Raw genomic sequence first — 16984 nt, 5'->3', positions numbered from 1 at the left:
ATTATGATTCTCGCCGCCATTTATCATTGTTCTATAAATGGTTTTGTTTTGTTCTATAAATAACTACTTATATCTATGTTCTTTTATTTCGTTTTTGACTTGTTCTAATTTTTGGTTTCGCTAAAAATTTTAACTACATGTGCTCTTTGATCTTTATTTTCGCTTATCATTGCTTCAGACATTATTTCAGTACCTTTTGCCTTAGTTGCTTGGATTGGTCTTGTCACTTTTGATGGTCTAGCTGATAACAATTCAGCTCTGAAATCTCAAAATTTGCCAAGTCTCCTTGAGCACCGGCTTCAGTTGACGAACAACTTTGGTCTCTTCTTGCTTACAAGTGCTGAACATGGAACACAACTAACACCCTCTATGCCAAATGAAATAAAATGAATGCAGTTGAATGGCGTACGAATAGATTCGGCTTTTATTTGGTTTCATTTTTCTTACAAGTGTGTATAACAAGTTAACATGAAATATTCTAGTGCTTTATTGTTTCTAGTGTGTAATTAAAAAAACAAAATACAAAATAAACGGCGCCATCTAGTCAATTTTGTATGTGTCAATGATAGTTATTTTGAATAACTGATTTTTATTCTCTTTTTAATTGAAGACTTGATCGAGTGGTGGTACAGTGGACTAATCTCTGCTTGCTAATCCAGGGCTTGAAGCTCAAAATAAGCTGCAGAAATGAAAACTAATTTTTCATTAAGGATATTTTTAAAAGGTAATGGATACCTTGAAAAGATGATTTCCCAAATAATTGAAAAACGGAAAAAAAAGTTAATGGAGCCAGGAATATTAGAAGATGATGAGTCAAATCAACAGATAAATTTCATAACTTTACCGTATGTACCAATTTTATCACAGAAATTAAGAAGAAAATTAAACAAACATAATATAAAAACAACACTTAAATCCAGACAAACTGTAGGTTCTTTACTAAATAATGGAAAATATGGGATTCCAAAAAACTTAAAAAGTGGGGCCGTATACAAAGTTCCGTGTTCTTGTGGTAAATTTTATGTAGGAAGGACACAATATAATTTAGAAAATAGATTACAGCAACATAAAAATGCCATTGACTGTTCGCTAACATATAATCAAAAACCAGAAATGTTTGAATCAGGTGTAGCAGAACATTTATCTGACTTTCATAATCATAATATATTATTTGATCAAACACTAATTGTAGATACATCTATAGGCCCGTTACAAAGCTTTAGAGAAATTACTGAAATTCAAGAGTATTAATAGAAATGAAGAGGACTTTAGAATTAGTTCAATATATAATAGTTTAATTAGGGGGCAGGTAACATTTTCTAACGGTGGTAATCCACATAATAGTTCTCGAACAAATGACAACCGTCTAATTAAAATTCGGCAAAAGGTCAAGGGTGGCCAGAATTAACGTATTGCCACTAAACTTGCAAATAAAAAAAGATTATTTAACTTATACTGTATGAGTTTCGTTGACCTGATATGACATATCTAAATAGTTCAAAGGTTTCAACTTGTAAATTTAATCAGGGGTGGTGACCTGGGTTTTGTTTTTGTAAATTTCTTTGAAATAAATACAACATTTTATTTTAGACAGATCCCATTCGCCAATCTGATCCTCTAGAAGAAAAAAAACCTAGACATTTTGTGTTTCTGTTCTGTGCACAGTTAATCAGTATGAAAGAACTTTTGTGAAAATGTGAGTTTCATTTATTTTTTTTCTTTTGTGATTTTTTTCTCTCTTTCTTGTTGTGTTTTTTTTGTGTTTTATTTAATGATTCAAATTATTTTTGTTTTCTCTCTTTTTTTTCCGTTGATAAAGGCTTCCGGATGTGGTGTTGAAATATCCGTAATTTTTTATTGATTTATGTTTTTTGTTGTATTTGTTCTTCAGTACGTTTTGTTCATTGTTTGATTTAAATTAAATCCGTTCTTATCTCTTAAATTTTCTCAAATTCTTGCAGAAAAACCCGGAACTGAATGGAGATTATAAATCAGCGTCTCCATGTAATCAAGCACGAAGAAGAAGAAGATGACTAAGTATCTTTATTAGACGACATATCAGTCGACTCTTCCGGCTTAAGTTCAGATTCTAAGAGATTTTTTTTATGGGCCATTTATATCGTAAGCTGGAGATAAACATGATGCGGAAAAAAAGTAAAGATTTTTTATTTAAATTATTTTGATTTTGGTAAATCGTTGAGTAGAACCACCCATTAGAATGGCTAAATTTGTAATATCTCATGCAAAAATTTGCATAGAAGAGAGAAACAAAAATTCACATTACAAAAGGTTAAAAATAGTTTAGATGAAAAGGGGGTTAGATTTCATAGCGATGAAAAGGTTAGAAATAGGTGGGTGGTATATCTTTCAATTCCTTTCAAAAATTATTATTTTAAATAAATGTTCTAAGAAGAAACCTTTTGCCATTGCTCATTTGGCATAAATTAGGATCTTGGAATCACAAAATCAAATTGAGACTCTGATAATTTATATTTCGTTGCATGACTTTTCCGATTATCCTGCTGAATTATTCTACGTTTAGATATATCCAAAAAACCATGTGAATGTCTGAGCTGCATGAATTTTACCAAAATACTAGGAATAAGTGAAGATGAAAAGGTGACGTTGGGTAATGAAAAGATTGATCAGGAGAACAGCTTCACTTACTTTGGTAGTATTATTAGTAAAGATTGTGGGAGCAGTGAAGATGTTAAGAGTAGAATAGCCAAGGCTCTGGGTGTTTTTTCACGGTTAAAAAAAAGTTTGGAAGAATAGGAAGATAAGTCTGCAAACAAAAATTATAATACTAGAAGCTACAGTGATGACAGAGGTCAAATATGGCTCTGACGCATGGGCGCTCCGAAAAGCGGACGAAGATTTGCGAGATGTTTTCCAGAGAAATTGTTTAAGGATTGTTCTGGGTACCCGGCTGACTAACTGTATTTCAAACAATAGGCTATACAAAAATGTGGTTCAATACCGCTCGCTAGGGCTATAAAGAAAGAAAGGTTGATGTGGCTAGGGCATTTTGTGTGGATGAAGGATGACAGATTGCCAAAGATTGTTATTTTCGGTCAACCGTCTAGGAATAAACGGAAAGCAGGTCGTCCTCGTCTGGGATGGGAGGAAGTCATAAAGAAAGATTTAAAGGAAATGGGAACTTCGTGGGCGGGTGTAGAAAGGGAAGCTGTGAATAGATTGGGATGGAGGAGGAGCGTGCGTAGCTTTGTTGGTCTCAGGTGGCTTGGTGCTGCGGTGAGTTGTTACGAGTAGTAGTAGGAGGCGTATTTAACAGCCACTTACGGTTATTAGCTTTCCAGCGTTAGATAACCTACCTAAGCACTGTAGCAAACGTAAAAACTTGATAAAGTTTTTACCTGTCCGTAAGCCAGAAATCATTCTGACAAATCTTCCAAAAGGACAAAACAATTTTGTTTTTCTTTACATTTTTTAGCTTAGCTTATTTTAGCTTATTTTTTAGCTTATTTTAGCTTATTTTTAGCTTATTTTACAGTAAGAAGTTACTCCTAGCTCTTCGGATAGCATGTTTTGAATACTGGTAACTTTAAAGGATTTAATCTTGTTTCACTGTTTTGATATGAAAGACCCCCCCCTCCATACAAATTTAGAAACTTTTAGTGTGAAAGTACAACTTTTAGGGTTTCGTTTTCTCCCCACACCCCTGTTTATGGCTACTATGAAAAGTGTAGCATGAGAACTAGCAAAATAAGCTAAAGCGCTATCTATTTTTCCAAATTATACAAGTTCCAGATTTTTGTTACTGCAAGCAGTAATAGTGGCTGAATATGGTTATTCAGGAGGCGGTTTCAAGACAGCAGAAACAGTTTAAACTGAAGATTTGTTTTATTTACAGGTGTAGGACTGTAACAAGATACAAAGACTGGATTGAAACGTCGATGTAAGTATTGAAGCGTATTAAAACGTAGGTGCGTCACCTATGGAACGTAGATTTACATATATTTAAATTAAGGGCTCGGCACACGTAGCTGATTTCGGGAACCGATTTAAGCATCAGTGAAAACGATAGCGATAAAAAAATTGTTGAAAGAAAAATTTATTGCGCGAGATTTTCAAAAGAAAAAATCATGGACACAAATAGTCAACTGGAGTTTATTAATAGTTGCATGATTGATATCAGCTTAATTCTCAGTTAAGTTCTCAGCTCAGTAGCGGGGTCTTTCACTACATACATCTCTGGATGACTGCTTATTTATATCCCTATTTTTTGTGATGATCATAAAGAAAATCGGCGTCGAAAATTAGAAAATTTTTCAAGCTCATATCGACGCCAATTTCTTTTAAAATCGGCGCTGATTTGGAAATCACTTCCGCAAACAACAAAGCAGTGCTTATTTTTACATGATTCTTTGTCCTAAGGGGAGCGAATTGACCCCCCCCCCCTCCCCATCTTCGTTCTCTTATTTAGGCCTTGGAAAATCCTTATAAAGCTTAAGTTTTGTTGGAGAACTGAAAAGATGAAAAAAATTTCATGATTTTTGTTTAGGACTTTTTAGGTTATTAATGGATAGTTAATTGTTCAAGACATACTTTCCAGGGAAAGGTTGTGTTTGTTTTTCTAATAGAAAAATTGGTACTTGTTCATTATATGGGCCTTTCTAAAAAGTCAAGTTTGATGCTAATGAAATAAAATAAAATAGGATGAATATATAATACTTTATAAACAAATTTGGGCTATCTATTTGGACATTAGGGGGGTAGGGGGTAAAGCATAGCATATATTAAATACGCAACCTAACCTAACCTAGGTACCCCCCTTAAACCCCAAAAAACAACAGTTTCAATATCGTAACGCAATGAAAACCACGCAATGCATTGCATTACTCTATAGCGGTCTCTTGAATTAACCCGTGAAAAACAGTTTTCGCGACTGGTTTCCTTGTAAAGGCCCATATAGTGCCCAAGTACCGAAAAGTTCACAACCTTCACAAAATCTCTCTTTTTTAAATGGAAATGTTGTATCTCACTAATAGGACAGGCCAAAAAGGAAGGTTGGCCTTATAGATAAAAAGTAAAATTTTGATATCAAAATCTTCAGATTCCAACTATTTTTGTATTGAAAAAAAAAAATAAGATCTAGTGTATCAAAAATAAATTAGTTGCCCTGAGGACAACGAAACATATAAAAGCTGTTAAACCATTAAGTAGGATTTTTAAATTGGTCAGCTTTAAGCATTACCTCCTCTAGCACATACCGTCTCTTGATTTGGTGTAGCTGAGCTGCACCTTTCTTTCTGAACTGAAATTGCTTTAGCACTAAACTTAGTAATATTTATCCTTAAAATCTCACTTAATTCCTTTTGGGCATAGTGAGAAAACATAAGCAACCAAAGTTCATTTCTGAAACATAGTAAAAGTTATTTCAGAAAAACTTATCATAAGTTCCTACCAGAAAATTTTCTATACTAGTAGTTAATTAGCATAAACTATTGCATATTAACATAGGTATTTCGTATTTTCTGTCTTTATTTGTTTTCCATGATCTGGAATTATTGGAATGAATTAATAAAGAGTAAAATTAAATCAAGATATAAGTTTGATTGTTTTCAAAATCGCATTATAAGTTGTCACTATAAACTGTTTGTGCATTTTAACGGCTTTGTCATTATGTCGGTGGAAATTACTTTTAAAATGGTGCTCTCTATTTCTCATTTTTCATCCTAAATAGCTAAATAAACTAAATAGCTGATTTGTCTATACATAAATTATACATGAAAGAACATCTTGCTACGTCAAGGAAGTTCAGCCAGGATACAAAAACAACAAGTAGAACAATAGGGAAATTTTTTATATAAGACATTGGAACGCAACTTTAAATGAGTTCTGGTTGAACTTACTTGAAGTAATTATGCTAGGGCCGTTTTGAAAATATTTTAGTTTTAAAGATTGAATTTTAACGTGAGTTCGTTTAAATTCGTTTATTTTTCTTCATTGATTTTGCTGAGGACGGCCCTTGGATATAGGGTCAAAATATTCATTTAAAGTTGCGTTCCACTGTCTCATATAAAAATTTCCCTATTGTTCTACTTGCTATTTATCATAGGAGGGAGCAGCGCTCATGATGAATATGAAAGCTGCTAAGTCTTGTTTAGGTTAAGAAGGTGTTAATAATAGAATGCTAGTTGTTCATTTTATGACTAAAATGGCAGGGTGTCAGTCATACTGGCATATGCCCTCGTAGAACCAACTGACGGAGGTAATAGTAACTCAGATGAATTTTACTTACAGCTACAGGAGCAAATAGAGAGGGTTCCAGGTAGAAATATAGTATTTTGTTAGGGTATTTTAACCCCCAGGTCGGTAGAAACAGGGATACACGGCATCCTAGACTAGGTGAATTTGGTTTAGGGAAAGAAAACGGTATAAGTTACAGACTGTTGCAATTTTGCAGGTATAACAATGTACTTAACACCATTACAGTATTTGGTCATAAAATGGCCCATAAGTCAATGTGGTATTCACATGAAGGTAAAGCAGCTAAACTTATTGATTATATTATTGTAAACCAAAGACTAGCAGAATAAATAAGGAGAATAAAAATATATATATAAATACCGAAGACTTAGATTATACTGATGATTTAAGCATCCCAGATGAAAAAATTAACACAATGAATGAATTTTTAGAGGTTTTGGTTAGTTCATGGTGCAAGAATAGGTTTGAAAATCAATGTTAAGAAGACTAAGTTACTAAGACTAGGAATAAGTGAAGGTGAAAATGTGATTTTGGGTAACGAGAAGATCGATCAAGTGGACGGCTTCATTTACCTAGGTAGTATTACTTTTATAGGCTTATTTTCTTATTGGTATTATTAGGTCTGAAACTGGATCCCAAGAAGTCCCAAGGGATTTCATTTGAATGGAGGCTGTGTGCAATCCTGGGCCCATTTTGACAACTATTTGGTTTCCCGTTTTATCATCATGAGTCGACGTCCTCAACAAGCAATCTCAAGCCTGCTATCTCCGTCTCATTATATCATGCCTACAAATATTATACTATAATAGGAAGCCAGCTAAGAAGAAGTTACTCAGCACAAGAAAGCCCACCAAAAACAAACATAACAAAAACAGAAGACTGATTCCTTAATCAGAATCCAGTGCCATGCTGTGTCGTTTACTTCGCTACAATTCCATCAGGGGGTACCCCTTCTCAAGGTCACCTTGCAGCATCGTTTTCAGTCACGGTTTTGGTTAGGCAAGTTCGTAACAGGTCCTTCAGAACACCAAAACAGCTTAACCTTTTATACCACTGCCTCTCCTGGTCAGGGTATTGGTCAAGGATTAATTAGATGCTCAATAATTAATGATTTTTGTTATTTTGGTGGTTGAACAAGATCTGTGGCTGTCCTTTGTAATGAATATTGTATCATATGCTCATTTTCATTAAGGCTAAAGAGGGTGAGATATTTCACTGGAACAATATCTTTCTAACAAATCCTCCGCTAAAAATATAAAACATGACTTCTTGAAAAAATATTTTTGAGTCGTAATTTTGTTTTTGAAGTATTTTATGCAAAAGTTAACTTTAGGATAAATGCTAGCAACAGTTAGGGTAGGGAAGCTACCTTCCTGCTTATATCACACAAAATGTGATATAAAAATGATCATAAATTTAACTAATTTTTTTTTTTCAAAAATGACATTAAAATCCAAAACGAATAGAGGTTATCCTGTATATGCAAAGTGCTGCTGTCCTTTCAACCCAAACTCTTTTCGCCGAAGTTTTTTTCCATAAATGGTTCAAGAGCACTTTTTTTAAATATGAGACAATTTTCACCATACCTAAAGAATGGAAGGGGTTATTCATTTGCATTTAGACAAAATCATGTTTAGTTTCAGTGTTATTGAACGCAATCGGGAAATAAATCACCAATGATTAGGGACGGGGTATATTTTTTCCGCTCTAAAATGCTTTCAATTAAGCACTATTTAAACTTTAGCGTCTAAAGTATGCTCTTAAGGGGGCGACAGAACTCATACACAGGATAATTGCTTTATTTTTCTTTTAATAGGTATCTTTACTTTCCTCTCAAAATTTAGTTTTTTATTTTGTTTGATTCGTTATAAACGGTGCTAAGGTTGAAGCTGGTGCTTCAATATCCGGGTCGGGCCCGAGATAGTAAATATAACTAGATAGCACGATTTAAAGTCTGTGCAACAGGTCGCTAATTTTGATACCCAAGAAATTTGATGTTATCTAAAATCAGGGACGTTGGTCGCTCATTTTTGGTGGCCAGGAAAATCCATAAAGTAGCACAATAGATAGTCCATTAGCCCAATAACCCGATAGGAGACATAGTGATTAGTATAGATGGAAGAAAACGCAGAACAAATATTCATTGAAGTACCCTCCCGAAAGTCCTCCCAGCCCCTTCCGAAGAGCCAAAAAGGTGAAGTGATAAGAATGAAACATTTATGTCTAATCAAAGTATCCGTGGTTACTTTAACCAAAGAAAACTGCATGCAAATTTTTTCAGGGTCCCACACCTCTAAATTAGTGGTTCCTTCACTTGTCCGATGTGTGGGAGTCTGAAGATTTAGAACATTTTATTTGTTATTGTTAAGAACTGAAGGTACTTAGAAGGGAAATGTTTGGGAGTAGTGTAATGCATAGAAGTTGTTTAGAAAATAAAATAGGAAGTAGTTGCAAAGTGGATATTAGAAATTTGGGAACTTTTTTTAATGAGTGTGGGGATGAGACATAGGGAAGGTTTTCTACCATAGTGTTATTTTCAAGAGTGTTTGAACTTATTATGTTTTATGTGTTTTGTTGTATTTGTAATATCCATGGGCCATGGGGCTTCTGTGAGAAATATATCTATATCTATCTATATCTATGCCACTTGTCAGGAAGGAGGAAGAATCACAATTTCTCACCCCCCTAGATCGTGAATACCATTTGTGAATATCGTTTTAATTACAAAAATCGAAAAAATTTCCCGTCCTAGTTTCAGGAAATTCCTTATTGGTACCTTTTTTTTTAATTGAGAAAATCCTTGTCCCTCCCCCTCTTTATTCTGTGAATCTGTACCACTTCTCGGAACCAAGTTAAAAAGATCAATGTGAGAACAGGATAAATTTAATTTTTTCGGATTTCCTGTCGGGTACATAAAGTAGGAAGCTTCAGTCCGCATTTTAGATACCTTTGGGTCCATTGTTCATTGACAATGGGCCCAAAGATACATTTGGGCCCATTAGATACTATTGTCCAACTACTACTCCGATTTCAGTTCCTAAAGAGCACTAACCTGGTACCAAAGACTATATTTTAATAAGAACCACTAAACAAAATAACGCGCTGAGTAGCGGAGCAACTTTTAAACTTAAAACAAACAGAAATTATTCCGTATTTGAGGGGGATTTCATTATTAGTCCAACAAATTTAGTTAATGTAGTTGCAAGTAATATTTTTCAGATTACCCTTTAAAACATATGAGCTAAACGTCTCATGGCGTATAAAATGCACATTAATAAGCTCCTCTATTTTTGAGGTGTTTTGAAAAATAACTTATATCGTATTCCAATTGTTTGGGCATCAGAACCATACTTGACCACTGTGGTCAGGGTTGCTTCCAATATTCTAATCTAGAATCGTAGACTTACCTTGCTATTCTTATCAACTCTTTTTTAACTGTGAAAAAACAATATAGGCCTTGGCTATTGTACTTTTTCAATCTTCATTGCATCCACTATCTTCACTAGTAATACTACCAAGGTGAGTGAAGCAATCCACAAGTGTCACTCAACATGACCTCATCTCTCATTTATTCCTGATCTGAGCAACTTGGTCTTAAAATTAATTTTCAGACCCATTACTTTAGACTACTCTGATCTCTCAAAAACTCCAAAAATTCATTCATTTTGTTAACATTTTTGTCTATGAAACTCAAGTACGTGAAACTTGGATTTTACTTGGATTGGATTGTACATCTAGTAAATCACCTTGAAAAGCAGATTCTTTTTCGTTTTTCAAAACTCCCATTATAATGGTTTCAGTTACTATTATCGATTGTCAGTAGTCGCTCTTTAATTACAGTCTGTTAACACCAACTGTGTGAAACAAATCCCAGTAAATATGCGTAACAGGATAAAAATTAGCCACAGGACTCTTAGAAGCACGCTGCACTCTTTTTGGGCGAAAGAATTTCATACAAAAAAGTTTGTTTTAGAGATAACATAACAATGACTATTTATTATGTTAAATTACTTAGTTAATAATTAACTGGACGTGCATTAAGTGGCAATACCCACCCGGGTTTACCCTTCAGCCTATTGTTCCCCTTCAGCCCTTTCTGACACTTAATTTTAACGACCCTAAAATTTAAGAGGACCATTATTTTTCTTTCCCTCTGAAATTCCAGTCAGGACGCCTGTATATTGAGGTGTCCTGACTGTAAGTCCATCGATTGGTAAGTCCATCGATGCAGGCCTATTTTAACTTCTTTTTTTTTTTTATTTATGTTTTGTTTAGTAGCTACCCAGAAAGTTATTTGGAATTTTAACCCAAAGCACTGAAAATCAGATGGAATACTTGTGAGAAATCTAGTGGTGCAAAAATGTTTTTATTCTTTTTATTGGCATAGCATTTCACAAAAGAGGACCATTCAGTTGGAATTCAATTTTTTGTTGATTTGACTGGCTTTTAATTTCAATAAAAGAAAACAGGAGATCAATCATATGTATTATAGATGGTATGTTTGACTTCGATTTTTAACCAATGCTTAAGCAAAAATAGAAAAATACATCACAGTTATAAATCAATGAAATTAAGCACACATTTTACCACGGAATTGCAGGGAATGAATCTCTCGTTTTATCTTCGACCGAAGTCATAACCGAAGGATAAGGCAGGATTTCCTTCCATTCATTTAAATACCGTCAGGGGTGCCAATTGAAAAAATTGTTGAGGGGAGGTATATTTTTCAAAATCTGAGGGGATAGTTTTGTTTCTTTCGTTTCTTTTTAAATAAACATAAAAAAATGGCACTTTCAATGAAAACAGCTGCAGTGATAGCTGCAACCTAGTAAAGAGCAAACCCCGGCTCGCCCTCATTTAAAACAATTATCCATTTAGTGCGAAAGCTGTGTCGTTTAAACTGTGTCATTGAAAGGAAATCGCCATATCTAATGGCATTTTCAAGTAACAAAACACACACATACCCTTCCAGTAATCGCCTTCACTGTTTACCATAGCCTTAGTAATATTAAATTAAAAAAAAATCCAATGGGAAAGTAAGGAGCAACATTAAAACTTAAAACGAATAGATATCACTCTTATATGAGGGGTGGGGGCTGCTCCTTCCTCAAACCTCGTTCTTTACCTTACAGTTACTCCTCATTGGAAATGAAGGGCCCTTGTGTTTGAGTTGTCTTTCCTAAGAAAAAGCAGGAATCAAACTGTAGCGTAAACAGCGAGGGTTGAGGACGTGGTATCCCCCCTCATATACGGAGTAATTTCTGTTTGCTTTAAGCTTTAATGTTGCTCCTTACTTTCAGTTGAATAAAAAAGGTTTTTTTTATTTAATTTCTGACTATTTTTCAAATCATGCCAGGATATTCCCTTCCCGCATCCCCGTGTAACATTTGTATTGGAAAATTCCCTCGGAAACTTTCCTTCCCACAGAAACTTCTCCCGTGGAAAATACTCCCCTTCCTGCAGAAAATTTTCTTGATAATATTTCTTGATAATAAATTATGGTACTTTTGTACTATCTGGAACACACGTGAGATATATTGTACTGCGAACATGCTAAGGAAACTAGTCAAACGGATATCATTCAACGGACAATTCCTATACTGAAGAATACAAACCGTGGTTTATCATTGCGTTTACAATATTTAAACTTTTGTTTTTGGGGGGATGTAGGGGGGGGGGAAAGGTACCTAGGTTAGGTTACGTATTTAATATATGTATGCTTTACCTCTACCCCCCCAATGCGCAAATGTATAGCCGAAATTTGTTTCTAAACTATTATATTTTCATCCTATTCTGTTTTATTTCATTAGCATTAACCAAACTTCACTTTTCGCGTGTGTTCTAGATAGTACGTAAGTACCCAAATTATATATGTGAATAATAGGGGCAAATTGCGTGAGTTACAGCCCTTTCTCCAGGACTAGAGGGTAATGTCATCACCAAAAGGATCATTATTGGAGCTTTCGACTATGCTGAATTAAATGGCAATCTTAAAATTTTGATCAGATGTCTTTGGGGAAACATGGGCGTAGGAGGGGGGCATGGTGCCCTCCAATCTTTTTGGTCACTTTAAAAGGACACTAGAATTTTTTTATGTCCTTTCAAATGAGCTGTCTTTCAATCTTCTAGGACTGTTGGCTTGATACGTTCACCCATGCAAAGAACCAAAAAAAAAAAAAAAAAAAAAAAAAAAAAAAAAAAAAAAAAAAACGCATCAGTGATCTTTCTTCTGTCAAAAACTACTAAATTCCACATTTTTCCAAATATGAGCTTGAAACCTCTACAGTCGGGTTCTCCTATATCCTGAATCTGGTGGTTTGATTTTCTTTAATATCACTCGACTTTTGGGGGGTGTCTTCCTCCTTTTTCTAAAATCAGGTAAATCAGATTTTCTCAGGCTCGTCACTTTTCAAGGGTAACATTACACTTAATGAAATTTATATTTTCGGAATCAGCATAAAAATCCAATTTTTTTGGCGTAGGCCTATCTATTGTTATCAAAATTTCGGTTTTTAGATTTTCGGCTATTATCGGGCCAAGTCGCTCCTTACATACAGTTCGTTATCTCGAACTGTTTGATTACCTTATTAATTATCATTGCCCTTATAATATTCTTTCTTTTAATATCTATTAAAAAGAGATTCTAAATATTGCATAGCAAAGTCATAAAACGATGACAGGGGGTGATATGTTGCTATTCATTTTAATTACCTCAGCCCTTATTCTACATTCTGCGTCACGTTTCTGTTATGATGATTCCCTGTAGAAAAATTAAAGAGAGCCGGGAAATAACAAATATTTTCTCGAAACGGGAAAGTTAATGAATTTTGAAGACATTTGGGAAGGCAGAACAAGAGATGATAAATTGTCTGTGTAGTAATAAAAGGGGAAAAGTTTCTAGGGTAAAAGAGGAAAGTGATAATTGGCTCCCAGATTGTGTTCTTTTTTTAGGGTGTAAAATTAGATTAGTCTATTTTTACCATATCAAGAACTTATTTATTTCCTTTTCTTATGCACAATACTGCTTCCTATTACATTCGTATTATATTACGTAAAAACAGAGAAGTTTGTTGTTTCAAAACTAAAATGTATGGTTGAAATAGAGGCTCAGGCTAAATCTTAGTTACAGAGATCTTAGCTGCAACCTAGTAAAGGATGAGGAGCCATGGCCTATAGTAACAACAGTTTAAAAATATGTTTTCAGAAAAAAAAACTGCCTGGTAAGAAAACATTGCCCTTTAACGCCGATTCAGAAATGGTAACTATTATTTCGGTTAACCTTGATAGTAAAATTTTGTTTCGAAAACAAATTTTTGGAAAATTGAAAGAACCCTAAAATGAGAAGAAGAATCTCTAAAATGAGATGGGAATGAAATGAACAGTGCACCACTGGAATTAGCATGATCAAAATCCTCGTATATGAGAATTGCAGCCCCCCCCCGCCGAGAACAGCAATGGAAATCACTTTTTTGCACGGGAAGCACTGATGTCTTCTTTTTCCTCCAGGCGTAATTGCGCCGAACCAGTTGTCGCATAAAGTTGGGAGAGGGCTGATTTGCAATAAAATCGTCATATCTAGTGCCCTTTTCAAGTAATAAAAGAGTTTTTTCCGCAACAAAGTAGCGCTTTCTGCCAAATTGTGTTACCGAACATCAATTTTATTCGAAGAGGGCTACTATGTCGGGGCATCCTCCCTCATTTTTTTTTTGTACAAAGAGTTCAAAATGCCTGGGGATACAAATCTTCAATTGTTCATGGTCTAAAACCCTGTACAAAACGCTTTAAGTCCCCCATCTTGAAAAGCGGTTTTTAAGTATGACAAGAATGCAGCAAGGGCTTAATTTTCTATGGGGCAGGGGGGAGGGCAATTGCCCCTCCCAGACCTCGGTTTCCCGCAGACCCGAGTTTGCCCCCCCCCCCAGCTGAAATTTAGTTTCTTAAAAAATCTTGTCAAAACTTAAATAAGCCTGCATAATTTAAGCATCAATAGAAAAGGATCAGTTTTCTTTAGTATATATTTACCTTTATAGTACCATAAAGTATCTTTATAATACTTTTATAGTACTATATAGTACTTTCATGTTACCAAATGGCTCATTTTTCAGTTTTCACTGTCATTTTCACTTTATTTGGGAAAATTAGCTCCAGCCTTGCCCCCCCCACCAGGATTTTGATGAAATTACGCCACTGGAATGCCGCAGCAAATTTCGTGTTTATTCACAAATCGTAATGTTTATTAATGAAATGAATATTGCAATAAGTACTAAGGCTTTCGATAAATCGTCAGCTTTTGGCTTTTTTTAAGCAATTGAAGAGATTGTGCCCCAGCAAAGTGGCTTTTTCTGCCCACTTGTGCCATAAAACATTAATTTTTGCTCAAAGAGGATCAGTTTAATATGGTTTAAAGCCCAAACAAGGGGCTTTGAGTGACCTATCAAACAGTTCGTGGTAACGAACTGTAAGTAAGGAGCGACCCGGCTCAATGGTAACCGAAACTCTAGAAAACGGTATTTTGATACACATAGATACATCAAAAGAATCAGATTTTAAAAATCTTGATAAAGGACAGCAAAGAGGCATTATCTTCAATTCTGTGCAACAAAGGGTCAATTTTTCCTGGACTAGAATCGAAAACATGAAGTTTTGAGCTCCTAATCTTGGAAAACAGCTCAACAAAGTATAGGATAAATGCCACGTTGAGCTTTGTATTATTCACAAATCGTTAGCTAATAAAAATGATATGAAGGCTATGGTGATGACCGAGGTTTTTGATAATGGGTCAGCAGATGATGGACTATTTAAGCAAAAGAAGTAAAACCCTTACGTTTATTATTTAGTTACTATTATTCAGTTTTGTTTAGCATTATTTATGTTTGCTAAACTTTTATGTTTATTTATGTTTATCATTAGAAGTAAAATATTAGTTTTATCACCTAAGTTAAACAAAGATCCTTCTGTGAGGTTTACTGTGCATATTATAAAAAAGAAAACGAACGAAAATTAATTTTTAGGAATAAAGTTTTTCTTGAGGAAATAAAGAGCGAAGCTAAAAATCAAAACAAAGAAAGTTATTGCTCCACAGGTTACACAAGATATATTTAAAAAAAAACAGCTGAAATAAGCTAACTCGTAATACTTTTAATAACTGTAGAATTGCAAACTAGTAATTTACTGAAAACACAAAATAAACAACAAAAAAACAGGATATTCTCTTGGAAGCGAAACATTTCAGAAGTATACTGCAGAAAATAAAACACTAATTTATAAGGCTCTATAACGACTATGATGTCGATAAATTTTAGCACCCCATTAGAATTTTCTAGAAAACACATGTTCAGTTTTCAATGAATCGCTAGTTTTTAAAATTCTACAGTTATTGAAAAATATCACGAGTCACTTTAGTTTAGCTGGTTTCAGAGATTTATCTTGCGTAGCAAGCGAAGCAATAATTTATGTTCGTTTAAGTTTCAACTTTGGTCTTTACTTCCATAAGGAAAACTTAGCATTTAAAAATTAATTAGGATATTCGATCAATTATTATTTTCAGCAACAACATTTCTCATTTTTCGAGATTTAGGTTTTTATTCAAAATTTTGTAGCAGTTTAGAAAACATTCTCTAGCGTAGTTTTAATGCGAAACTCAAAAATATAATTTCAATTTGTAAAATTATAAATCATTGGCTTTTCCTAATCTCAAAAATGTGTTAAGATAGGTTATAAAACAGTTCATGGTAACGAGCTGTAAGTAAGGAGCGACGCGGCTCAATAGAAACTAAAACTAAAAAAAAAAAATTAGAGTTTTTAAGAAACTAAGTTTTTAAGAAATAGAGTTTTTAGTTAAAGAAACTAAAAAAAAATAATAGAGTTTTGATAACAAAAGATACCTCTAAAGAATCGAATTTTTATGCTGATTCAAAATGTATGAAGTTCCTTAAGTTTAATGTTACCCATAAAAAATTATGAGCCGCAGAAAATTTACCTAATTTTTGAAAAAGGGAGGGTCCACCCCAAAAATTTCAAGCGATCTTAATGAAAATCATACCATCAAATTTAGCATATCAGAGAACCCTGCTGTAGCTGTTTCAAGCTCCTATATACAAAAATGTGGAAATTTGCGTTTTTTTTGTACCAGAAGAAACATGACGGGTGCGTGTTTATTTGTGTTCCCCAGGGGTGATCGTATCGAACCAGTGATCACAAAAGATCAGGAGAGGGCTCATTTGATCAAAACCAAAAGTTCTAGTTCCCTTATTAAGTAACCAAAAATAATGGAGGGCATCAAGCCCCCTCCCACACCCCTTTTTTCCCCAAAGTTGTCTCATCAAATTGTGAGATGGCCATTTTGTTCAGCATAGTTGAAAGGTCCGATGAGTCTGCCTTTGTGGATAACACAGCCGATGGGGAAACGGATGTAACTTACAGTATTTATCTATCGTTTACGTCGGCTATGGGATTTATTATTGGGGAGTATACAGACATTTTTTTGGGGGGGGGGGGCGGGAATTCTCTTCGTTTGTTTTTTTACGGTGAAAATCTCCTGTGGGGCGAGAATTTTCCGGGGATGAGCTTTCCAGGGGAAATTTGCCAGAGCTCTTTTACGAATTATTTTTATTTGTCCGATTTTGTTTTTGCCAACTATATTTAACATGTGTAGATGTTCCAGGGGAAGTTTTCGGCACGGTTGAAATTGTCTGAAGGGTTTATCATTGGAGGGGAAATTTTCAGTGTGAGAAATTAATCCTGGGGGATT

Source organism: Artemia sp. Qi Xiang Cuo, chromosome 14 (genome assembly GCF_049724085.1).
Source record: "Artemia sp. Qi Xiang Cuo chromosome 14, ASM4972408v1, whole genome shotgun sequence".
Lineage (NCBI taxonomy): Eukaryota > Metazoa > Arthropoda > Branchiopoda > Anostraca > Artemiidae > Artemia > Artemia sp. Qi Xiang Cuo.
Note: the sequence above shows the minus strand (reverse complement) of the source record.